The sequence below is a fragment of the Sciurus carolinensis genome, unplaced genomic scaffold, assembly GCF_902686445.1.
Source record: "Sciurus carolinensis unplaced genomic scaffold, mSciCar1.2, whole genome shotgun sequence".
NCBI lineage: Eukaryota > Metazoa > Chordata > Mammalia > Rodentia > Sciuridae > Sciurus > Sciurus carolinensis.
Genome location: NW_025920157.1, coordinates 1,019,490 through 1,030,822, shown reverse-complemented (window position 1 = coordinate 1,030,822; position 11,333 = coordinate 1,019,490).

The window sequence follows — 11,333 nt, the reverse complement described above, 5'->3', positions numbered from 1 at the left end:
GAGGCATGAAATGAAATGCAGTGAGAGACAAACTAGGGCATCTCATGGAAGATCTCTTGCTCTGTCAAGGAACGTAGACTTTATTCCACACAGGGGAGCCATTGGAGGGGCTTTGGCAGGGGAGAGATGTGATGAGATTTATGCTTCATGTAGGTCACTGTGATACCTGAGCAGATGAATTTAAGAGGAAAGAGACAGAAACAGGTGGTGGCAGGAGGCTGTGGCAGTTAAGCAGAAGGGAGGTTATGAGGACAATTGTCATGCAAAGGGAGGGGGTAGGTTCAAGGAAATATGTGAGAGGAATCACAAGCAGGATTGGGTGATTGATTATTTGACTCCCTGGAGTGTGAAAGATGTAGAAGATTAAGATGGTGATACTGATTGCAGTAATGAGATGCAAATCTGAAGGAAGGAGATGGTGTGAGAAGAGAACCACATGTGCTTCCTGCACACTGAACACCAGACACTGCTCAGTGGTATGTCCAGAGATAACTGAATACTGGAATGTGAACTAAGGGACAAGTTTACAGCAGGAGACAGGAGGGTGAGTTATTAGCCCACAGGGATTGTTAAAGCCATGAGACAATATGGGGGTCACTTGAGCAAAATGGGTAGCACAAGAATAGTAGTGGAGTTAGACACAGTGGCCCACACCTGTAATCCCAGTGGCTTGGGAGTCTGAGGCAGGAGGATTGAAAGTTCAAAGCCAGCCTCAGCAAATTTGAGACCCTAAGCAACTTAGTGAGACCTTGTCTCTAAATAAAATACAAAATAGGGCTGGGGATGTGGCTCAGTAGTTGAGTGACCCTCAGTTCAATCCCCATTACCTTTCCCCCCACAGAAAAAGAGAATGGCAGTGGAAACAGTGAGGGAGGGCTGGGAACCACCAATGTTGAAGGAAGCAAATGAAAAAGCAGAGGAGAGGAACAGACAGAGCTAGGGAAAGGGAGAGTCAGAAAAAAGAGAGTGATAAAGGCCAGAGCAGTTGAGAGCTTCAGGAATGAAAGACCTGTGGGAAAGAAAAGCAAATTGAGCAGAGATATTAACTATGTTTCTCCCCAGTAACCAAATGAGAAAAACACTGTAAGTGATAAATGTACAAAGGACAGAATGGGAGACACTAGGAGACTGGATGTGTTCACAGTGGGGTTTTGTTTTGTTTTGTTTTATGTTTTTGTTTTTTTTGAAATTGTTAAGGAGATGGGCAAGTGTCTGACTAGCAGATGAGAGGAAACTAAAACCTACATTTGCAAGGACTTGGGGTGGGGGTTGAAGAACACAGGAAAGTATTCTATTTATATAAAAATGTTCAGGATCTGGAGAGCAAGTAACTTTGAAGCACCAAGTATGATTAGTCTAAAAATGGAAAGATAGTTGACAGGTTGTGTAAAGAAGTTTGGAGGCAATGGATGCCCCTAGCTGATGACTGTCCTGCCCCATCCCAGATAAGGATTGAATCCTAAACTTTTAGAGAAGTTGAACAAGAGAGGTTCAGACCTAGAGAAAACAAACTTGGTCAAAAGTAGAAGCAAGTAATCTCACTGAAAAGAGGAGAAATCAGGAGAAGTTGGGTACTGAGCAGTGAGACTCCCATCTTCCCTTCCTGCCTGGTTTTTAAAATGCTAGAAGCCCTCCTTATTTCCATCCCCACACACAGACAACCATCTCAAGCAGCAAGTGGAAGATTATTCCTCTCTGGAGAGACTGACCTGCCCAAAAGGAAAGAATTATACAGGCTGAAAATTAGAGATGCACCAAGAAAATTCCAAGTTGCACCCTATCGAGCTCTATGGAAACTACCATCCATGAGCACAATCATCACTTCCAAATACTCCTCCATAGCTGGAATGTGCAGTGATGATCAGTACATGTTCAAGGGCAGCACCTACCATGGACAACAGAGTCAAAACAAGTACTGCTTTTAAAGAAAGATTTTAGAGATAACAGAGTCAATGCAGAAATGCACCTAACAGACACAGTGAATAGATTCAAAAGATATTGGAAGGTACTGCACCCAAGAGCAAGAACAATGTGTATTTCAAAAGATGAAAAAATAACAAAAAAAGGAAATGGTAATTGAAAATTATATGCATGATCTCAGAAATTTTGAAAAGTATCCACTAAAGAGTATTACTATAGATCAAGTACAAAGTCCCCAGAGAGAAAAAATGCAAAACATTTTAGATGTATGGAAATAAGAAATCACAAAAGAGATTACCAAGAAATCAATTCAAAAAATTTTGGAAATCTATATACCACAAAATGAAAATAACCCCTATCTCTCACCCTGCACAAAACTCAACTCAAAATGGATCAAAGATCAAGGAATTAGGTCAGAGATCCTGCACCAAAAAGAAGACAAAGTGGGCCCAAATCTTCATCATGTTGGCTTAGGATCAGACTTCCTTAACCTGAATCCCAAAGCACAAGAAATAAAAGCAGGAATCAACAGTTGGGATATATTCAAACTAAAATTCTTTTCTAAGCAAAGGAAACAATCAACAATGTGAAAAGAGAGCCAACAGAGTGGGAGAAAATCTTTGCCACATGCACCTCAGAGCACTAAACTCCAGAATTTAGAAAGAACTCAAAAAACTTCACACCAAGAATACATATAACCAATCAATAAATAGGTTAAGGAAATGAACAGATGCTTTACAGAAGAAGAACTACAAGAAATCAGCAGATATATGAAAAAATGTTCAACATCTCTAGTAATAAGGGAAATGCAAATCAAAACTACCCTAAGATTTCATCTCAACCCATCTCATGTCATCTTGACAATTATCAAGAATACAAGCAACTATAGGTGTTGGCGAGGATGTGGGGAAAAAGGCACATTCATACATTGCTGGTGGAGTTGCAAATTGATGTAATCACTCTGTAAAGCATTATGGAGATTCCTCAGAAAACTTGGAATGGAACCACCATTTGACCCAGCTATCCCACTCCTTGGCCTATACCCAAAAGACTTAAAATCAACATACTACAGTGGCGCAGCTACATCAATGTTTATAGTAGCTCAATTCATGATAGCTTAGATTGTGGAACCAACCTAGATGTCCCTTCAGTAGATGAATGGATAAAGAAACTGTGGTACACACTATGGAATATTATTCAGTCATAAAGAAGAATAAAATTATGACTTTTGCATGTAAATGAATGGAGTTGGAGAATATCATGCTACAGTGAAATATGCCAATCCCAAAAAGCCAAATGCTGAATGATTTTTTAATAAGTGGATGATGATACATAACAGGGTGTGGGGGGAGGCAAGAATGGAAGAAGGATGGATTGTATAGAGGAAAATGAGTGGTAGGGAGGGGCTGGGGGAAGGAAAGTTAATAGAATGAGAAAAACATCATTACCCTATGTACATGTATGCTTACACAAATGGTGTGACTCTACTTCATGTATAACCAGAGAAATGAAAGTTGTGCCCCATTTGTGTACAATGAATAAAAAATAAAAACTAACTAAATAAAATTTTTTAAAAGAAAATTTTCCAAACTGAAGTACAGGAGTTTTCATAATGAAAAGGTCCAAAAAGTGTGTAGCACAAAGGATAAAGAATAACCACACTAAGCTACATCCCTATGAAACTTCAGCATATTACAAGAGATCCCAAAATTTTCAGAGAGATAAAAATGCATCAGCAATTTATTCATTTATTCAACCATTATTTATTGAGGGCCTATTAAATACAATGATAAGGTGGTTTAACACTGTAGATCCAAAGGAAATTTGGGAGTGAGATTTATGAATATCAAGAGTTATTAGCCAACAAGCACAGCACATGAAAAGACCCAGAGGTGCAACTTTGCTTGGCACAAGTGATTCACAAAAGCCAGTGTAATCAAAATAGAATTAAGTGATCAAAAATAGGAAGTAGAGAAGTCAGAAAACTAAGTAGGGGCAGATCTAGTGGAAGCCTAGGACATCAAATTCTATTCTGGATCAGGTAGTTTTTAGAGGGCTTTGAGAAAAATAATTATATAATGTAAAGTATTATTTTTGTAAACCTACTCTTGCTACATGTAGTATTAAGAATAGATTATAGTAGAAGCAAGGGCCAAAGAAGAGACCTGGTAGGAGACCACTGAAATAAACCCAAATGAAAATTTACAGTGTTATTCACCCAGGTGTGATACTACAGAGAGTGACAAATGGCTATATTCTAGACATATTTTGAGAGAATACCTGATAGTATTTGTGTACATTTGGAGTACAAGAGAAAATGAGAATTTAAAAATGATCCTAGGCCTTTGACCTGAACAACTAATAGAAGAGAAATGCCATTTATGATGGCATGAAAGATTCTGGGAAGAGCAGGTTCTAAATAACATTTTGAGAAATGTTACTTTAGATAAATCTACACAAGATCCTTTGGAATCATCCTGAGAGAATTGGTATGCAAGGTTGGATTTCAAAGGGGAGGACTCGACTGGAGATCACATCTGAAGAGAAGTATTATCCAGAGTAATGATGACTGTTAGAAGAGAGAAATTCAAAACCCTCAGGACTTAACAATATAGAACTTTATTTCTCACTCATGAAATTCAAACCAATGTGTAATCCTATGTGATTGATGGTCTTTCTCATGTTTTTTCAAGGACTGTGAAGGTCCATCCAAACATGGCTGACTGTCTCAGGGCCCTCTGAATTCAGTCAAAAACTGAGAGGAAAGGATGCATAACCTTGTGTGAGCATTGTTATAGGTCAGGGCATGAAAAGGCACAGATTGCTTCTGCTTATGTTACTATGTATTGTGGCAAGGAAGGCTGGAGGAGCTAGTCTTGCCAAGTGCTGAAAGAAGAGAGTACACAGCTCAGTGAACACATGCTGGTCTCTCCACAGGCTTTCCTGCCAATGACCAGTCCCACCTTCCACTTTCTTCATGTGTCAAACACACACCTCATCTGCCTCAAAGTATGCAACCTCAAGTCCCACCCATCCCCTACATACAGCTCAAGTCTAGAAAACCCAAGTATGAGCGGCTTTTACTCTTGGATCTGGATATGGCTCCTTATAACTCATCTTCCTCTGAATGAAAAAAAAAGAAAAAAATATTAGTTAGATGACTCTCCCACACCACAGTCATTTCATAGAAAAAAAATAGGGACAAGATAACCAGTTAAATCTCCTACTTGAAAAAGGGAAGCATCTAAGAAACATGGCAATAACTGAAATCCTGCTGGGAGGGCAGAATGAAGGCCTCTTCCCTGGAAGTGAGCAGATGCCTTCAGTGTTCTGATTACCCTCTGGAAAGGAACTCACCTGTTCATCATGTTCTGTGGCATTATCTGAACTGGGTGCTGGGGGGCTACCCTTCTTCCTGACTGCTGTACTTTCTCAGCCCACTGACTCATGGTGCAGTTTTGAAATCCCACAGACTGTGCTAAGTTTTGAATAAGCACAAGCTGTGCAGTCTGGACTTAGAACTTCTTGGCAGTATAAATTTCCTTATTTCTTAGTAGGACACAAGCCTATTTGCTCCATCAGTACCCTTGTCAATGACTACATTGAAGTCTTTTCTTGAAAATTATGTTCCAGCTGATACCAATCCATACCCTAAATTCCTTGTCCCTTACTTTTACCTCTTAAGTAAAAAGAAGACAACCTGAAAGTAGTTTTATAGGCTGGTTTGATAGTTATTCATGGCCTGGGGAGAAAAGGAATATTCATAATCTGATCTTTGCTACAGAGATCCATCATAATGGTCCTTTCTCCCTCAAAGACTTGATCAATCTTCTCTTTTACCATTCAAGATGTAGAAAGAGTTGGCTCTTCCATTAGAATTTCTGAATTCTTTCTGTACTTTGTATTCTGCTTATAAACCAGCTGATTCTTATCTTTTTCTGATGATTTCTTTTAGGACACCCCCCTGCCAACCTACACTTTTACTTTCTAATTCTTTCCCTAGCAGTATAAGTTCATTAGCTACAAATCTGCCTCCTAAGATAGCACAGAAAATGTTTTAACCAATTATTTTCCACTTTGTGACACAGAAACCATCAGGCCTGCCTCTAACATTAGTGTCCTTGCTCTTTGACACCCAACCACTGAAATATGAACACATTTTAGATTTCTGTTATGACAATACCCAATCCAGACACATATTTTAATCTCAGTTAATACAATATTCCAAAATCTCAGTGGCTTTAAACAAAGTCCAAATTAATGATCTTGATTGATGGGCAGTCTTTCACCTGATTTTCAAGGAACCATCCTCCTCCCATTTGTAACTCCATCCTTGAAGTCCTTTACAACCAGCCAAAAGGTGGGAGAAAGGATTGAAGAGTAAGGGAAGAAGACATTTATGGGCTAGACCTGGAAATTGTACATGTCAGTACTCATATTACTTTGCCTAAAATTCAATCAAATGGATATATCTAAATGCTAAGGCGGCTAGAAAATGCAGTCTGGTTGTTACCCCTGAATGAAAAGAAACTGTTCCCCTAAAGAAATATCTAATCTATAACACAAGAATGACAGCATATAGAGGGATATTTAGAACCAGAAGACCTGATAAGGTCATGGAGGAATGAATTCACATAAAGAAAGCATCCAAGAACTGAGCTTTGGGCCACTTCAAAATTTAAAGTGAGGGAAGATTAGGAAGAATCCTCAAATTAGACCAGAAAGAGGCAAAGGTGAATTAGGAGGAAAATCAGGCAAGAATGAATTCTCAGCAAAAGGATAAAATGTGCTTCAAGGAAAGATTAGCATTGGCCAGTGCTTTTGGCAGGTCATGAGACATGAACACAAACATGAACTTGAACAGGAACATGGTGGAAATCATCAGTGCTCTTAACAAAAGCATTTTCCAGGTAGTATGGAAGAAAAATGCCTGGAAGAGGGGGAATAGAGACAGTGATCACTGATGAGATTTATGGAGAAGTTTGTGATCAAGGACACAACATAAATGGGTGGTAGCTTGATTTAAATATATACATGCCAAAACTAATGCAATAGCAAAAAGTAAAACATATTAATTTTACTGAATAGAGAATTGCAGGCAAAGAGAAAAAATTTATGAACAGCTCAATTTCATTTCAGGCATTGAATCATTTGGTCTTAAATTATGTGCAAGTATAATTTGAATATAAACAGATGATAGATAGATATGAAATCAGTGTGTTCGACTTCATTAGTGTGGCAAAGAGGTCAAATAAAAAAGAGATCAAAGTATTTCCAATAAATTTAGTCATGAGGAACTTATTTAGTGGCAATGATGAGACCAATTTCAGAATCAGGGTAGAGGTAGAAATAAAAATTGAAAAGAATTAAAGAAAGAAAGGAAAAAAATATGGTATCTAAATCAATTTTCTGTTGCTATAACTGAAAACCTGAGACTGGGTAATTTATAAGGATCAGAAGTTTATTCTACTCTATCCTGGACTGTCTTAGCATCTGGCAAGGGCCTTCTTGTCATGTCATGACACAAGGGAGGGCAACATGGTTTGACAAAGCAAGCAGGCTAGAGAGAGTTCACTTCATAACAGCCATTTCTCTGATCATGAACTCACTCCTGTGACCCTGACACTTACCCACTTATGAGCATAGAACACTCATTAATATATAAGTTCATTCAGTAGAGCAGAGGGATTACATCTCCAACCATCAACTTTTGAGGGACATATTTGAACCTCAGCAGATGACAGTGTAAAGTGTCTTAAGTTAATTTTAAGGAAAAAGAAACAGCTGTAACAAGAAGAAGAGGGAAGCTTAAAGTCACAGGACAACACAGGATTGATACTGGAAGACACTGGAGCATCTCAACAGACTAAGAAGGAAAAGCCAGAGTTAAGCAGAGAATGAAGCTATCAGGGAGACAGTGGACATCATGGGATGCAGTGGCTGAACAGGTCCTCAGAGGAGACTGGGAATCTGGAACTTAGATGAAAACCTAAGTCTTGGCCATACATAAGAAGAGGCATAGTTTATTCTCTGAGACTGGAAAAAATCAGGGTGAGTGTAAGATTAGGTGAATTAAATGGGTGAGGGTGTGTTCTGGGCTGCACTGTGTCCATGCCAAATTCATTCATTGAAGCCCTCATCCCCAGTACCTCAGAAGGTAAACTTAGTTGGAGATAAATCTCCTTCAAATAGGGGATTAAGTTAAAGTGAGGTCATTAGGGTGGAATCAAGACCAATATGAGAGGTGTTCATATAAGAAGGGGAAATTTGGCCACAACAGACAATGAAGGTCATGTGTGCTCAGAGGAATGACCATGTACAGAGGCAGTAAGAGGGCAGCCATCTGCAAGTCAAGGAAAGAGGCCTCAGAGCAGGTCAACTCTCCTGGTCTGTTATCTTGTAATCCCAGTCTCCAGAACTGTAAGAGACCACACAGTCCCTGGAGTCTTCCTATGGTGGCTCTAACTAACTAATATAGGCTGGGTAGGCCAAGGTTTCTTCAGGGTTTAGAAGATAACCAACTTGAAACTTAAAAAAGAAATCAATGGGAGATAACTAAACTTCAGAAGGCTAAAAAAACTAGAAAGAGTTACTCTTGGTTATTTCTTATAGGATTTGTCCCCTCTTAAATATATCAGGGACAAATGACACAGTGAACATTAACTTTATACTCCAGGTCAATGGTTCTCAACCCATGGAAGTTGTGACAACCCAGGGAGCATTTGGAAACATCTCAAGGCATTTTTGGTTGTCACACCTGGGGGAGAGATGGTGGCAGTGGTATCTAGGAGTTGACACCAGTGATGTTGTTAACCATTTTGCAAAGCACAGAACATCCCCTATAACAAAGAATTAGTCAGCACAGGATTCCAATAGTGTTTAGGTTTCAAACCCCTGATCTAAGTGGATAAGAATGATTGCTAGCACAAGATCAGGTTCTGATGAGTCCACAGATTAGAAAGGTCAAATATATGTAGATAGGAGTCATAAAGACAAACTCACTCACATGAAAGATTCATGTTCATCACAATGCCAGACTCAGCCAGGTTACCCCTCTAAAAGAGAAGTATAATGAAAAGAATTTAAAGTCAAATAAAATTAATTCAAACTCTATTACTTTATAGCTCCATGGCCTGTTTGACATCTGTGAGCTTCAGAAAATTAAATGGAAACCCCTGCAGTTACTATGTGGTTAAATAAGATACCACATTTAAAATGTTATGATTTAGATGTGAAGATGTTAATAACTGTCTCTAATAAAACATTCTATTGACTTAAAATAATGTATATATTAAAGATATTAAACCTCATTTTGTATATTTTAGCCAGTATTTCCTATTTTTTCACTTAAATTTTAAGGTGCCCAACATGCATTTTTAAAATTTTCATGTAAAATTGAAGAATCATTCCCTTAAAAGTTTCATGACAAGAAAGCTTCAACTCTAAAGTAGATAGCTACTGAGGGCTCTTTCAGCATTAGTTATGAAGTATGGAGATACTTTACTTTTTGAATAATACACTATCTAAATTATTTATCTGCATATTAAGGAATCCAATCTTTTACATGCATAGTCAAATTCCATAACAATAAATAAATTACTTTACATATTAAGGGTTATTACTATGTCTCCTACTGTATTTCAATCATCTGTCAATAACAAAAATAGCATTTTAGAAAGATTATTTTGCCAGTACTGTGTTCATTAAGTATGGAGGTTAATCACTAAACATGAAGAGACAAAAATATACCAATGACAGCAATGTCTTGCCAATAAATTGTGCCAAAAAAAGATATTTGCTTTGCTATAGTACCTGATATATTTGCTGAAACCTCAAAATGAGCTAGTGAGAAAAAGAATAGAATAGAAATTTTTAATTGTTTTCAGAGCAAGTAATGTTTCTAAGTTTCACAGTTCCAATTATGCTATAGGCATAACATTAAAAAATCAGATGTTAACATCAGGTAATTGTACATAAATTTAATACCTTAATTTTTCTTAGTTTATAACATACTCATTAAAATAATTTAATAGAATTTTACTGCAATGAAAATGTACTTTATTAAGAACAAATTCAATAAAAGTACTTTTGGGATTCAAGATGGTGGACTAGAGGGTGACTGCATCTCCCATCACTCCAGAACCCAGGATTCAAGAAGGGGAGGCATTGAGAGACTCAGACGAACATAGAGCCACAGGGAGAGTATATCCCACGAGGTGAAACTTGGCCCGGGCGTCAAGCTCGTCAGGGGCAGCTTATGGGAGCAGGGAAGGATGGCTAGAGATTTCCCCAAGCAGCCCTGCTCCCTCTGGCAGCAGACTCCTTCCACAGCCAGCTTCTTGGAGCAGGCCACCCAGTGAGAGCCTTTCCACACAGAGCTAGCCACCAGCCCTGGAACCAGTAGCAGGCTAAGGGCAGCTTTCATTGGAAGCACTGCATTATCAAGTTCCTCCAAGAATTCAGGCTACTGAAGACTGGGAGGTGATATACGGAAAATCTACAGGAACATTATAAGCCAAAGAGGAAATCTGCAATATCTCAGAGTCCCACTGATATCTGACCAATATGAGAAAACAAGGGAAGAAAATGTCTCAAACAAACCTAGATACTATATCAATAAAGCACAATGATAGCACAGAAGAAGAAATGTCAGAAAGGGAGTTCAAATGTACATAATTAAAACACTCAGGGAAGTAAACGAGGGAGATGAAGAACAAATGCAGGCATTGAAGGAGGAGATGAAAGAGCAAATACAGGCATTAAATGATTGCACAACTCAACAGTTAAAAGAGCAAATTGGGAGGCAAGAGATCATTTCAATAAAGAGTTAGAGATACTGAAAAAAAACACACAGAAATCCTTGAAATGAAGGAAAAAATAAGCAAGCTAAAAATTCAATAGAAAGCATAACCAATATGATAGAACACCTGGAAGACAAAACCTGAGACATTGAAGACAAAATATTAATCTGAAAAAAAATGAACAAACAGAGAAGATGGTAAGAAATCATGAACAGAATCTACCAGAATTATGGGACATCATGAAAAGGCCAAATTTAAGAATTATTGGGATTGAGGAAGGCTTAGAGAAATAAACCAAAGGAATGAACAATCTATTCAATGAAATAATATCAGGTACATTACCCAAATATGAAGAATGAAATGAAAAACCAGATATAAGAGGCTTATAGGACTCTAATATACAACATTACAACAGACCCACACCAAGGCACATTATTATTAAATACCTAACATACAAAATAAAGACAGAATTTTAAAGGCCATGAGAGAAAAGAATCAAATTACATTCAGGGGAAAAACAATAAGAATATCAGCAGATTTTTCAATCCAGACCCTAAAAGCTAGAAGTGCCTAGAACAACATTTACCAAGCCATGAAAGAAAATGGATGCCA